This window comes from Falco cherrug, chromosome 3, assembly GCF_023634085.1.
Source record: "Falco cherrug isolate bFalChe1 chromosome 3, bFalChe1.pri, whole genome shotgun sequence".
Classification (NCBI taxonomy): Eukaryota; Metazoa; Chordata; class Aves; order Falconiformes; family Falconidae; genus Falco; species Falco cherrug.
Genome location: NC_073699.1, coordinates 18,103,460 through 18,115,887, shown reverse-complemented (window position 1 = coordinate 18,115,887; position 12,428 = coordinate 18,103,460). Strand labels below are relative to the sequence as shown.

The 12,428-nt window shown below is 43.7% G+C and overlaps 1 long non-coding RNA gene across 1 annotated transcript in view; it reads left to right on the top strand.

Moving 5' to 3' along the window:
• Positions 1–6,710: 6,710 nt before the first annotated feature.
• The window catches only part of LOC114015961 (uncharacterized), a 53,954-nt gene continuing 48,236 nt past the window's right edge, over positions 6,711–12,428 (top strand). Inside the window, exon 1 of the long non-coding RNA XR_008731583.1 lies at positions 6,711–7,613. This is a non-coding gene — a long non-coding RNA (uncharacterized LOC114015961). The remainder of the gene's footprint in view (positions 7,614–12,428) is intronic.

The following is a 12,428-nucleotide window of genomic DNA, read 5'->3' as shown; positions in this document are numbered from 1 at the left end:
GAAATCTAATGCTTATGGCAAAATATCATTCTCATTCATTCATGGGTCAGGCACAATTCAACCTCACTTATGGCCAAGCGGCAACATTAATTTAGGTTTGTGCAGCTGCAAACTTGTCACTCACTGCCTCAGACACATGCATTAACTATGGGCTCTCCCCAATAGTGACACATGCCTCCACGCTGTGGTCAGTCTGGTGGTGCTGCCCATAGCACAGAAATAGCTGGGAGAGCTCCACAGGCAAGTTTTGCAGCCTGCACCGAGATCAGGCTGAAGGCAGGTGGTCTCACACTGACCCAGTCACTCTAACATGGACATATTCAGACCGCAGTGGCCTGGAGCTGCACCAGGAGATCGGTGTGGGACAAAAGCACATCTACACCATGAACCAGGTTTGGCATGGGGCTGCCTGAAGTAGCTGAGACCCAGCTGGAGCACCCCTGGAGCACAGCAAGGGTCTGGCTAGCTCCAGGTTGGAGAAGCCAGGCTGTATTTACACAGTGCTGCCTACGAGCTCCCAAGCCCTGGCTCTTGGCAGCTATAGCCTCATTTGTCTAGACTACATCTGGACTCGAGCTGGCTCCTGGCCAGCTCGAATGAATCTCTCAGCACCGTGCTTCCCACTCGTCCAACCCTGGGATTAGCATGGGCAGAGAAAACTCCTATCTATCTGCAACAGCCAATGCAGTCAGTCCTGTAGATGTTGATAATATATCCTGGATTTGCCAGAACCCTTATCTCCCAAAACCTTTGAAGTAGACACATCTTGTTTTGTGTTTGCAGCTTGTGCAAGAGTCCCTGTCCTTGACAGGCATTCCTTGGCAATACTACAACGTAAATACTAACAATATGCACTATAAATATATATTTTCTAGCAGCTGAGCCAAAACTGAATGAAGTCCATAGAGAGGCATAGACAGCCTTCACTGGTTTTACAGTGGGACATTTATTTTTGTTCTGAACAAAAAAAATAGTTACCCTCTAACAAAAAGTTTTCAGGTCATAGTTGACTCTCAGGCTATGTCCATATTAGTATATTAAGCAGCACGCATTCCTGGGCCCTGATACACAATCATCTGTGCTATTGAATAGTTAAAACGTTCCATTATGCAGTGCTGGCTGGTGTTAACTAGCAGGCTTCCAAACAATTCCCAGGCACTGTTGTTTGGGAGTCAATACAGGGTATTCAGCTGCCAATGAGCAGGTTGGATATGGCTACCCTGTTTTGATGGGTGAGGGAATTTAACTGTACGGTCATGCTGTTCCATGCCAGTTGGCCTCAGGGCCAGAAATAGTCCCAAGCACATTTATTTTACCAGTACAGACATAGCCTTTGGTTGTGACCACTTATTTAAGTGTGTGTAAACAGGTAATTAGGATTGCACAATTGTTGCTTGGATTTTGTATGCCAGATCTTTAAAAGAGGATGGGTGCTCAGCACCCAATGTGCACCTTTTTTTAAAAAAAAAAAAACAAAACCAAGAAGCAGTAATTGTGTGTAATAAACACTTGAAAACCTGGCTCCAGGGGTCTGTGTAAGGCTGGCAGAATTCAATAGGAGTAAGGAGTTGAGTTTGCCATTTCCATGGCAGTTTGGGTTGGGGCTTTTTGTTTGTTTGGTTTATCTTTATTGTAGTTTCTGAAATTTGTGGCTTATTGTGGCTGGCCAGATGGATGTGAGAGTAAAGAAAACTGGCTACTCAACATTTTTCAGAGAAAAAATTGCCAAGCTAGAAAGTGGAATCCTTGAGAGTCCAGGAGGGAAAAAGAACAGGAATAGTTAAAAATGGAAGCCTGGGGCTATGGGAGCATCATGAGCTCTGGCTGCTGGAGAGCTGGTCCACAGCACTAGAATCATGGCAGCAAGTGATTTAAACTGATTATTTAAATAGTGTTAATTAGAAACTTAGTTCTTTTCCACTGAGGATCAAAATAGAATGTTTTTCTATTATGAAAATACATATTTTTCATATTTCTACAGCTTTTTACATTACTTACTGCCCTTTAATTCATATTAGTTTAATAGCAAGGAATATTTCAAATGCAACTTGATGTGTTTTAACATGTTGTCTCTTGATCAGCCTGGTTACTTGGGGACTGCATTCCTCAAACTCTTTCCTGCTGTGCTGGTCATTCAGCACAATCCCAGGACTAGGATAAATCCTGGATTACAGTGAGTTTCTGTCAGACTCGTGACCCTGCTTGTAGATGCAGACATTCCAGTTGGGCCTTTGAGCCCTCCTATTGGGAATCACAGCGTTAGAATACAATTTTTAGTTCCAGTTGGCTCTAGTTTAGGTGTGCAGATGAGGTTGAGGGTTTTCTGATCCAGTTTATTTGTTTGCAAAGTGAATATAATGCTAGTTAATTAATCCTGGAAAAGAATTTTATTCTGTACATAGATCCTTTTATTCCCTCCTTGTAGGATTTCAGAACCTCTTGAAAATGTCACAAATAGTTCGCAGAGGTCACTTTATCTCCTGCTGAAGTACAGCCAGCTTTGGAACGATCTGTGGCAAATATTTAACATTCCAGAACAACAATTTAGGCTAGGAAGTGGAAAGGAAAGCCTTGTTCAATTGAAACTAGAGGGAGATTTCAGATAGGCGTGATGTAAGTACCTTATTTGTGCTTTGATTAATTACAGCTACCTCCCTGAGGTAGTCATAAGCTTGGTCACCTTTTATAAACAGTCATAAGAGGAAAGGAACTATAGAAAGGGGATTTCAGAATCATCCTTTGCAAACACTATCAGATAAGAAGGCAGTGTTTTGGGTTTTATTTTCAAAACATCCCATGTGTAAATGAGTAATGCAACGTTCAACCTCTTGAGCAAGTGGCCATGTACATAACAAGCTGTTTACTCAAGATACTTCCATCAAACACAATCAGGTTGCCTAACTAAGTTTGCAAGCAAATGTTACAAGACCTCCATTGCAACAGGTACTGACTGCAAAGGCCTCGCACAAAAGTCTAAGAAAGGATTAAAGCTAAATATGCCATGGATAGATAGTGAACATTGATGTACAGAAATGTTATCTCTGGGAAAACAGGACTGGTGACAGACGGACTGCTGGAAAATAAAGCCTGACAGGGAGCCAGCTAGTGTAATACTGGAGGGAAAACCTGCCAGTCAGGGGAAAGGTGAGAGAGGGAAAAGGTTTAGTGGGACATTTTGCCCTTTTCTGTGACTGATTAGATCCTTTACAGCACAAAGCCTGGAGCAGTTTGATTTGATTTGACTGCTCAAGGCAGTCTGGCCTGGAAGTACACGTTCTGCAAGAGCATGCACAATTTACTTTTAAAACTACATCTGATAAATGAAAGTCATGATATAATATACCAGTTTATCTCAAGAAAGCCATAAAGCAGAGCGGTAATCAGGAAAAGATTCATAACAAAATGCCAGGATGTAGATATATTATACTGAAACCAATTACTCTCCAGTAATGGAAGTCTAAGATACCTGCATATTAAACTTCTTGGTCTTGCCAGGTTTTGGAACAGGAGCCGTCAATTTCTGCTAGTCAGACATAATTTTCCAATTGCTGACACTTTAAGTAGAACATTTTGAAAATGTTAGTCAAATTTGCCTGTGCATTAGTAGGTCTATGTCCCCTGTCTTCTGCCAGACAGGAAAACCAACCCGTGCATCAGAGACTTGGAGCTGCGACGAAAGTCTCACAGGCCTGGCCAGTCCTGAGGTTCCAGTTCGAAGCTCTGACACATCCCCCTGCATCATTTCCCTCTAGACTCTTCCATGAAGTAGGCATCCCTAGGCCAATATTAAGATTGGCTATAAAATGGGGAACAGAGGAGAGGAGAAGGAAGAGGTGGAAGGATGGCAACTCTCCAAATCCTGGAAAACTCTGGAAAAAGTATCAAACAAACTGCTTGCAAGCCCAAGAGATGGGCAGCAGTCAACATGGATTTCTTAAAAGCAAGTAATATAAAACAGATCTTTCCTTTTATAGTAGGGTAAAAGGTTTAGCAGATGGGGACAAGGTAAGAGTCTTCCATCTTGATGTTTATCTTGATGTAGTCCCACATGACAGGCAAACACACTGTAGAATAAATCACTATGTAATGGCTAGAAAAATGGCTTGTGTTTGGAAAGCACAGTTAGTTTAACTACGAGTTAATCACCATCAGTATGGAAAACTGTAGCTGGTGGAGTTCTGTAAGGGTCTTCCCTGGGTCACCCTCTTCTGTAACAACCTGGGTGATGACAAAGCTGTATGTATGCTAGAAACCATGGTCAGAATTAAAAAATTTAGGGTCAAGTTGCAGAAATGGGCTGAAAAAGGAAAAGTTCAGTGGTGCAGGTGCAAAATGCTACATGAGAGCAGGAATAGAGTAACTAGACCAGTTTGGGACAGGGAGCAATTGTTTAGCTGGCAGTTCTCTTTCGAGAAGACTCTAGGGTTATAGTAGATCACATGCTGAACATGAATCAGCTGTGTCATGGGATTGCAAAAAAGACAGACATTGTATTGGGTTCTGGTAAGAGGAATGCAGCTTGTGAGACAGATGAAGTCATCCTTCTGCTCTACTTATCATTGGGAAGGCCTTGGCTGGGTTATTATGTTGAGTCTGGGGCACTTCAGTAAAGATGTGGGTCAACTGGGGAGAGCCCAGAGGGGGGAAACAGGAATGATCAGAGTTCTGGAAAGAGTTACTTTGTCATGGTGAGACAGAAGAAATTGCGGTCAGCTTAGAGAAAACTGTAGGAGAACACAACAGCATTCTCCAAGTACAAAAGAGTACTTAATCTTTTTTAAATGTATAGTGCACTGTAAGAGTGGCTTAAATTGCATTAGAGAAGATTCAGATTAGCCACTGGAAAAAAAACAAACCCAAAACCAACCACCTTAATAATCAAAGATAATGAAAAACTAGAATCAATAGCAGAGCTTGAAGGACAAGCTAGGCAAACATAACAGGAATTACATAGGTATAGTTCATTGTTATTAAAGGATCTTGTTTGGAAAAAAGAAGGACGATTAGAGATTCTTCCCCTTCAGTTTACTTGAGAAGTTGGACAGCATATTTTAGGTAACGCTGTATCACAGCATCACATCGTAGCTGAGGTTGGAGGGCGCCTCTAGAGATGGCCTAGCTCAGCCCACTGCTCAAAGTGGGAGCAACTAGAGGTGGTGGCTCAGTGCCATGTCCAGTCATGTTTTAAATATCTCCAGGGATTTAGACTTCACAATGTCTCTGTGCAACCTGCTCCAGTGTTTGACCACCCTCATATTCATATTTTTTTAATTTAATGGAATTTGCTGCATTTTAATTTGTGCCCACTGCCTCCTGTTATGTCACTGAGTGCCACTGAGAAAAGTTTGGCTCCATCTTCTTAACTCCCCCATCAGGTGGTTATTCACATGGATGAGGTGCCCCTGAGCCTTCTCTTCTCCAGGCTGAACAATCCCAGTTCTCTCAGCCTCTCCTCATATGACAGATGCTCCAATCCCTTAGTCAACCTCATGACCTGTCTCTGGATTCACTTCAGTATGGCTAGTGCACCCAACACTGGGCATAATGTTCCAGATATGTCTCACTAGGGTTGAACAGTGGGGTAGGATCAACTCTTGATGACAGTCCATCATCCAGGTCATCAGTGAAGATCTTGGAGTATTGGCCCCATTATCAAGCCCTGGGGTAGACCACTAAATGACTGGCCTCCAGCTGGATTTGTGTCAGTGACCACAACCTTTTAAACTCGGCAATTTAGCCAGTTGTCAGCCCACTTCACTATCTGTTATCTAGCCTGTACTTCATAGGTTCATCTATGAGGATTTTATGGGAGACACTGTCAAGAGCCTTGCTAAAGTCGAGATAAACAACATCCATTACTCTCATCCACCAAGCCAGGTATCTCATTGTAGAGGTCTGTTGGGTTGGTTAAGCACAATTTCCCCTTCACAAATCCACGCTGAATACTGCTAGCCACCTTCTTGCCTTCATATGTTTGGCAACGGTTTCCAGAATTATTTGCACCATCACCTTCCCAGGGACTGAAGTGAGGCTCACTAGGTTGTAGCTCCCCAGTTCCTCTATCTTGTCCTTGTTGAAGACAGCAGTAACATTTGCTTTATTCCAGTCCACAGGAGCCTCCCTGATCACTATGACCTTTCAAAGACAGCTAAAAGAGGCTTCACAGTGACATTGGCCACTTACCTCAGCACTTGTGGGTGCATACCATCAGGTCTCATGGACTTCTGTATGTTCACTTTAAATTCCCTAACTTGGTCCTCACCTACCAATGAGGTAAGTATTCCATGCTCCAGACTTTCCTGCTGATCTCAGGTCCCTGGGATTCCTGAAGGCAGGTCTTACCAGTAAAGAGTGAGGTGAGGAGGACATGAAGTATCTTGGCTCTTTCCATGCTCTTTTCACCAGGTCTCCCACCCCATTCAGCACCACACCTACATTTTCCTTAGTCTTCCTTTTGCTGCTGATATACCTATAGAAACCCTGAAGTCCAGGTTGTGGTCCTTTTCGCCCTGCTCCCTCCTTTCAGGATCCTTTCCTCTACCACCTTATGGTCCCTGCAGTCAAGACTGCCCCTGACCTTCATATCCCAGATCAGTCTTTCCTAGTTTGTAAGCATGAAGTCTGTCACTGAATAAAGGTGTGTCAGTGTGTGGGGAAGAAAAAAATTGCCAGGTGGGAAGTTCAGTAATCAGATTAATTTCCTGACTGTGGTCTGAAAAAAAATAGAGAATTAGGGTATGGATCTCTTTATTTTCAGCCCATCTGTCTATCACACACATCTGCCACTGCATCAGAACAGGAGTTACCTCTGGATTCATTTTTCTGTCTGGCAGAAAAGCAGCTAAGGGTTGGGCAGGCGTCTGTGTTAGGCTTTTGAGTCCAGTCCACTACAGTCAATTTGACTCACCTTTCCCAAAATCCTCTATCCATCTGGACCAGGCAAAGAGAATTATTAGAAACTTCTGTTGGGGCTATGAAGGGAGATAAGGTGTCTGGTGAAGTGGTGAGGATGGGGATTGGAAAAGGCATGAGTAAGGGAGAAAAGGCAAAAAGAAGGTAAAAAGAAAAAAAAAAAAAGCTGGACAAGAAAATTTTCCTGTGTGTAGAACATTACCCTGGGATCCCGAAGGCTGATTCAAGTCATCCCTCCAGCACTGACCTAGAATATACCTTCAGTTAAGTCCTGTAATTTCTTTGGGTTGTTCTACCCCCTGTCTCCAGCTGCAGAAGGTTGAAGGCAGGAGAGGAAAGAGGAAGGGTCTGGACGAGGAAGATCTGTCTGTGCCTCCATGCCACTAAGCCTGTGCACAGTAGTCACGCGTCTCCCATCACGTAAGGTTTGCAGTTATGCAGCTGTGTAGCTCTCTTCCCTGTCTGCCTCAACCAGATGTGTAAGCTTGTCTTGCTGTAGGAGCATTTCCTCATTCTTGTAATGAGCTTGTGACCTCAGGCCCCAGCTATCTTCTGGCTGAGCATTAGATTTCCACTGCAGAAGACCAGGTTTGGTCCATCTTCTCCATGCCTGGGAATGGTCTGAGTTCAATGCCGTGGTGGCCCTTCTTTTCCTGGCTTAGCAGAGAGGGAGGATCTTTGGGAGGCTGGAAATGAATGAGGTGAGTTAAAGGATATGGAGGTGACTCTGTCAGGGAAATACAATCGGTTGGTTTGTTTTTCCTGTTTCCAGGGAAATATTTTCTTTTCTCCTAGGGCAGATAGGAGAGGTTATTCCTCTGCACTGATAGCTGCACTTTACGTGAACTTGTCCAGTGTTTGTGATGGCTGCTCTGAGGTGTAGTCACAGGAATGGGAAGAAAAAAAAAAAAAAAAAGACAGAATTCTCTTGTTCTGCAGATAAAACATGTAAAAGAAACCTGAATGAGATGTAAGGGAGAGGAGGATGGGCAAAATTATCACACTCCATAGTGAAATGGCACAGCCCCAAGAAGGGATATGGCTTACACTTACACAAACAGGCATCACCTTTTGCCCTTGCTTGAAGTGACTCAGCTGCAAATATCATCCGCAATTGATTGTTGCCCTGGAAAAACAAATGATTCAAACTTTGTAGAAGGGCACATGCAAGGCACTGGAGCCTGGCAACAGGACACAAGAGAGATCAGCAGCCTGCTTGCAAAAGATGTCTTTCTAAAGAGCACAACAGCCTTTGAAGCACACTTTAAGACACAGATTAGCACTACGGGCAGGTGGGTAAAACCTGGCTCTCCCCAAAGTTAATGAAAGTATTGCCACTGGCTAACTTCCTGCGGAACAGGCTGGGAACTGTACTGCAGCCTCTAAACTGGGATTACATGCACTGCACCAGTGCTTGCTGGCCTTGGCATGTGAATAAACAGCAGGAACAAGCTTCTATGCAATGAGCAATGGAGAAATATTTACCTCCCTGAAAAGTCAATATTTTAGCACAAACACGATTGGGAGAGTTTATGAAGGTATTTTGTTTGTAAGCAAACTTCAAAGCTTTTTATGAGTTAGTTTTTTAGCTACTATTATTTACATTTTTTAATGGTGAAACAGTTCCCAGAAGACTGAATGAGGTGAGTTTATGGCTCCAGTGAACTGAAGGAGTGACACACAGCACTTCAGTGCCAGCTGTGCAGTGGGAGTGAGAGTGCTAGGATGCTGGGCCAAGCTGTTTCCCAAGGAGATGGTCAAAGTGATGTCCTCAGCTTGGGTTTCTGGCTCCTGCTAAGTGATGTGATGTGCAAATACCCTGCAGATTAAAGAGAGCTATCCAGTGCTCCCCACTTCTGAAAACTGTGCAGACTGACTCAAAGTTTAGTTGACTGTTTTTTTTAATCCAGTCCGATCCAAGTCCTTCAGGGTATTCCTATAAGAGAATACTTTTTGGTGCCCAGAGAGCTATTTTAAGGTTCCCAATCTTTCTGTCAAACAAATGGAGGAACTCAAGAAGGGTCACCTTGGACACAGAAGAAATGAGGCCAGGCCACCCAACTTTAGTAGAAAGTGTCCCTACAGCTGAGAGAGACATCACCCTAAGCTCTCCATAGCCCCCGAGTTTACACAGTAATTCAGCATTATTACCTCTTTCCATTGACAGTACAGGGAGCTGAGGTAACCGGTTTCCCAGCTTAGCAAAGTACCAAAAGCTGGGTGATGAAGTGGCTAACCCGATGCTACTTGGCAAGCCAAAGGATGGAGTCTTATCCCCCAGCCTTCTTTGTGCCTTGCTGTCCAGACTCCCTGCTTACCTCTGTAAAACTGCTTAGAGACAAACATTAAGTGCTTCTCCCTCTGACTTCCTTACCCAAACCTCTCACTTTAGTCTTGAAATGCTGTAAGAAAATGGATCCAGACATGTGCTTTGAACAAAGCCTTGTGGCTCTAAATAGACAGTTTAAATAAAAGATGAGGTGCAAAACTGAAAGGTCATGGAAAGATCATTAACCATGCAGAACTGTAGAGTCTGCAGTTTTTCTCCTACCTCACAAATTATTTGCTTCCTGCTAGATGACTTTAAGCATAAATGTGATATTAGTATGGCCTTCCTGAGCACCTCTGTCCCATAGATTCCAGAGGAAAAAAAATATGCTGTGATTTGCATTGCTTTACTGCATACAAAAAGAAGATCTATTCCTCACATGTAGTGCTTCAGAGCTGCACCACTTAAAATTGTCCTGATAACTGTCTAAGCAAATCCCAGCTGTACAGCTGTTGCTGCTGCTGTTGCTATACCCTGCCCTGTGGATGGCTAACATGACAAAGAAGCCAGGGTTTCCTGGAGTATCTCAGTGGTTAGGATGCTGGCAGATGACTCAGGCACAGAGGGGTTTAATTTTGCTTCTATTCAGTGACCTTGCATAAATCATTTCCCACCCTCTGAAAGTGCTTTGAAAATGATGGCTGACAAGTGGTATATAAGAGCTTGTGTTTTAGCAGGGCCTGGTAGTCATTTCAACACAGCCATTTTGTAATCAGGGAGACAATGGTTTATACTGGTGCCAATGTATTTCATTAGGGCCCTCCAGTACTATGTGGTTCCCAGTGGTACAGCTCACTGCTGTGCCATGAACACCTCAGCTCTCTTTCCTACTGCCCTGAGCTCCCCATCCCTGTGTTGCTTGGTGAGAGTGATGACTCCAGCTTTAAAGGAAAACTAATATGGTTGGTGGGCAAGCACAGTTTTTGATTTCCCTGATTAAAGGAAAATGTGCAGCATGGGAGGATGGCAGACAGTTAGAGAAAGGGAGTATGAAGATGGATTTCAGGTGAAAGCTTTCTGACAATGAGATTTGAAGCAAGAAGCTCATGCAACAAGGACCCAAACCACATGGAAATTCCAGGCTTGCTTCCGAGTGTTGAATCAGTGGGAACCCTTCTTGGGAGCAGAGTGGGAAGAAGCAGTTGACACTCAGAGGAGTCCCTGTGTGTTGGGCAATGGATGTCTCAGTGAATGTCTACTCCTTACCTGAGCTTTCCTGTGTGCAGAGAAAACCCAGTATCTTGTACTTTCTTCAGCTGCCTCAGGTTTTGATAACTTCTGGACACTTATTGCCATGAACTGGGTGTCCATGATTGTATTCTGGGAAAAAGAGAGCTCTGTCGGGTTGTTACATTGAGAATCAGGTGGGGGACAAGAAAGATTTAATCTTTCCTTTCTGTCACTTCATCTCACATGTGGCAGTATTTTCACATTAAACTGTCCAGATGTTTCTTAATCTGAATCCCTCCCTGTCACCCTTCCTGTTCTTCTTGGTCTTCTCTTTTTTCTTCTGCAATCCTGAGGCTATGGTGTTTGGGTTTTTTTGAAGACTTGTTCAGATGAAGGGGCTTGCTTGCAGAAGTCTGGTTGTAGATAGAAAAACATGACCTCTGAATGATTGTGTCTGTACAGCACCGTTGTATTGAGTGCTAGCTGACTACAGAAAACACGGATCATTAATTACCAATTGAATGCTGCTCTCTGTTCTAGAAGAAAGGGCAGTTTTCAAGTAGAAAGCTGTCTATATGCAAATCACCACCTCTGTTGGAATTAGAGACCAGATTGAATGGGTAGAGGGGACATCTCTCTGAAGGACATCTCCCTCTCAGTGTCAGGAGACACAGAGAGCTGAGTAAGAAGAATGTTGACCTGCTACATCTGTTGTCTCTGTTCTGTGAAGAATAAGCAAATAGGCGTTTTGGAGCTAAGTTACACCAATGTCCTTACCTAACACCATGTTGCATCACATTGCTAGAAAGGACAGGAAACACTAGAAAAGAGACTTTTTTCCCATGTCCTACCTACCTCTTTCACACCTGAATGCTCTCTGCTATTGCTCATTGTTTTAGACAGGTTCCTGAGATCCGTGGGCTATGCTTTTTGCACTGCTGCCTAAGCATGCACTCTGAAAGGCTGTGATCTAATCTTGTAAATTGTTCTGAAACACTACTCGTGTGAAAGGTGCCCAGCCTGACATGATGGCCCTAAGAATCTCTTTTCAGTGTTTGCATTTCAGCTCAATGCTCTGCCCTGACTGCATCTCTCTGAGTGCTCCTTTTCATAACACCTAGGGAGGCCTAACAGGTATATCAGGGTTACAGGTGAAGGATCTTCTAATGTGTTGAGTATATGTGCTTGATTGCTATATTCTTGTTTTTCTACAAAACCTGTGTGTCTCTTTGCATCGTCTACCATGTAGCCCTGAAGAAGGAACTATTGGCTCAGTGAGGTACGAGTTGTATTTAACCTACTGGGAAGCCAACACTTCTTTTGCTTGTGCTGAGCACCTTGAGCTTTGACATCCCATTTCTATGCCAGGATGAAGAATTACGACGGATCCCAGGATGAGAAAGCAAAGAAAAGATCCGGCAGCCTCAGCAGGACTGCAGTGAGATTCAAGCAGATGTTAGATCATTGACACCTGCTGTGATAAGGGACCCAAATCTGGCTTATGTACCACATATTATTGTACAAGTTGACCCAGGTACATCCACTTGTTTTTCAATTCTATGTTGTATGCCTGCCTTGCTGCAACTGCGAGCAGTACTCCTTCAGGCTTGACTTCTATAAAGCAGTTTGCCATTTGGGTTTCCTTCACTGTGCATGACAAACTTTATGGCAAGAACTTTCTGAAGGCCTGCATTAGAGCTTCTACACACACAAGTGATATTCCACCCCAGTCCCAGCAAATGGGCATTTTGAGACAGTGCAGTCCAAAAGCCTTGTTTTCTGGTGTGCTAAATGCACAGAGAACTACCAAGTTCAGCTAGACTTCAGATGACCTGGTAAGAAACCAGGAACAACTCCAGCCCAGTATGCAGTGTTGAGACTGAACTTTCACACCAGTGTAACTCCATGGATATGTAACAGCACAGATTTGAGCTAATATGGGAGTGAACAAGAATCCAGAGTTCTTGTGACAAAGGTGCCCCTGTCCTGATGGCCTGGGCCTGTGGGCTACCCTGTG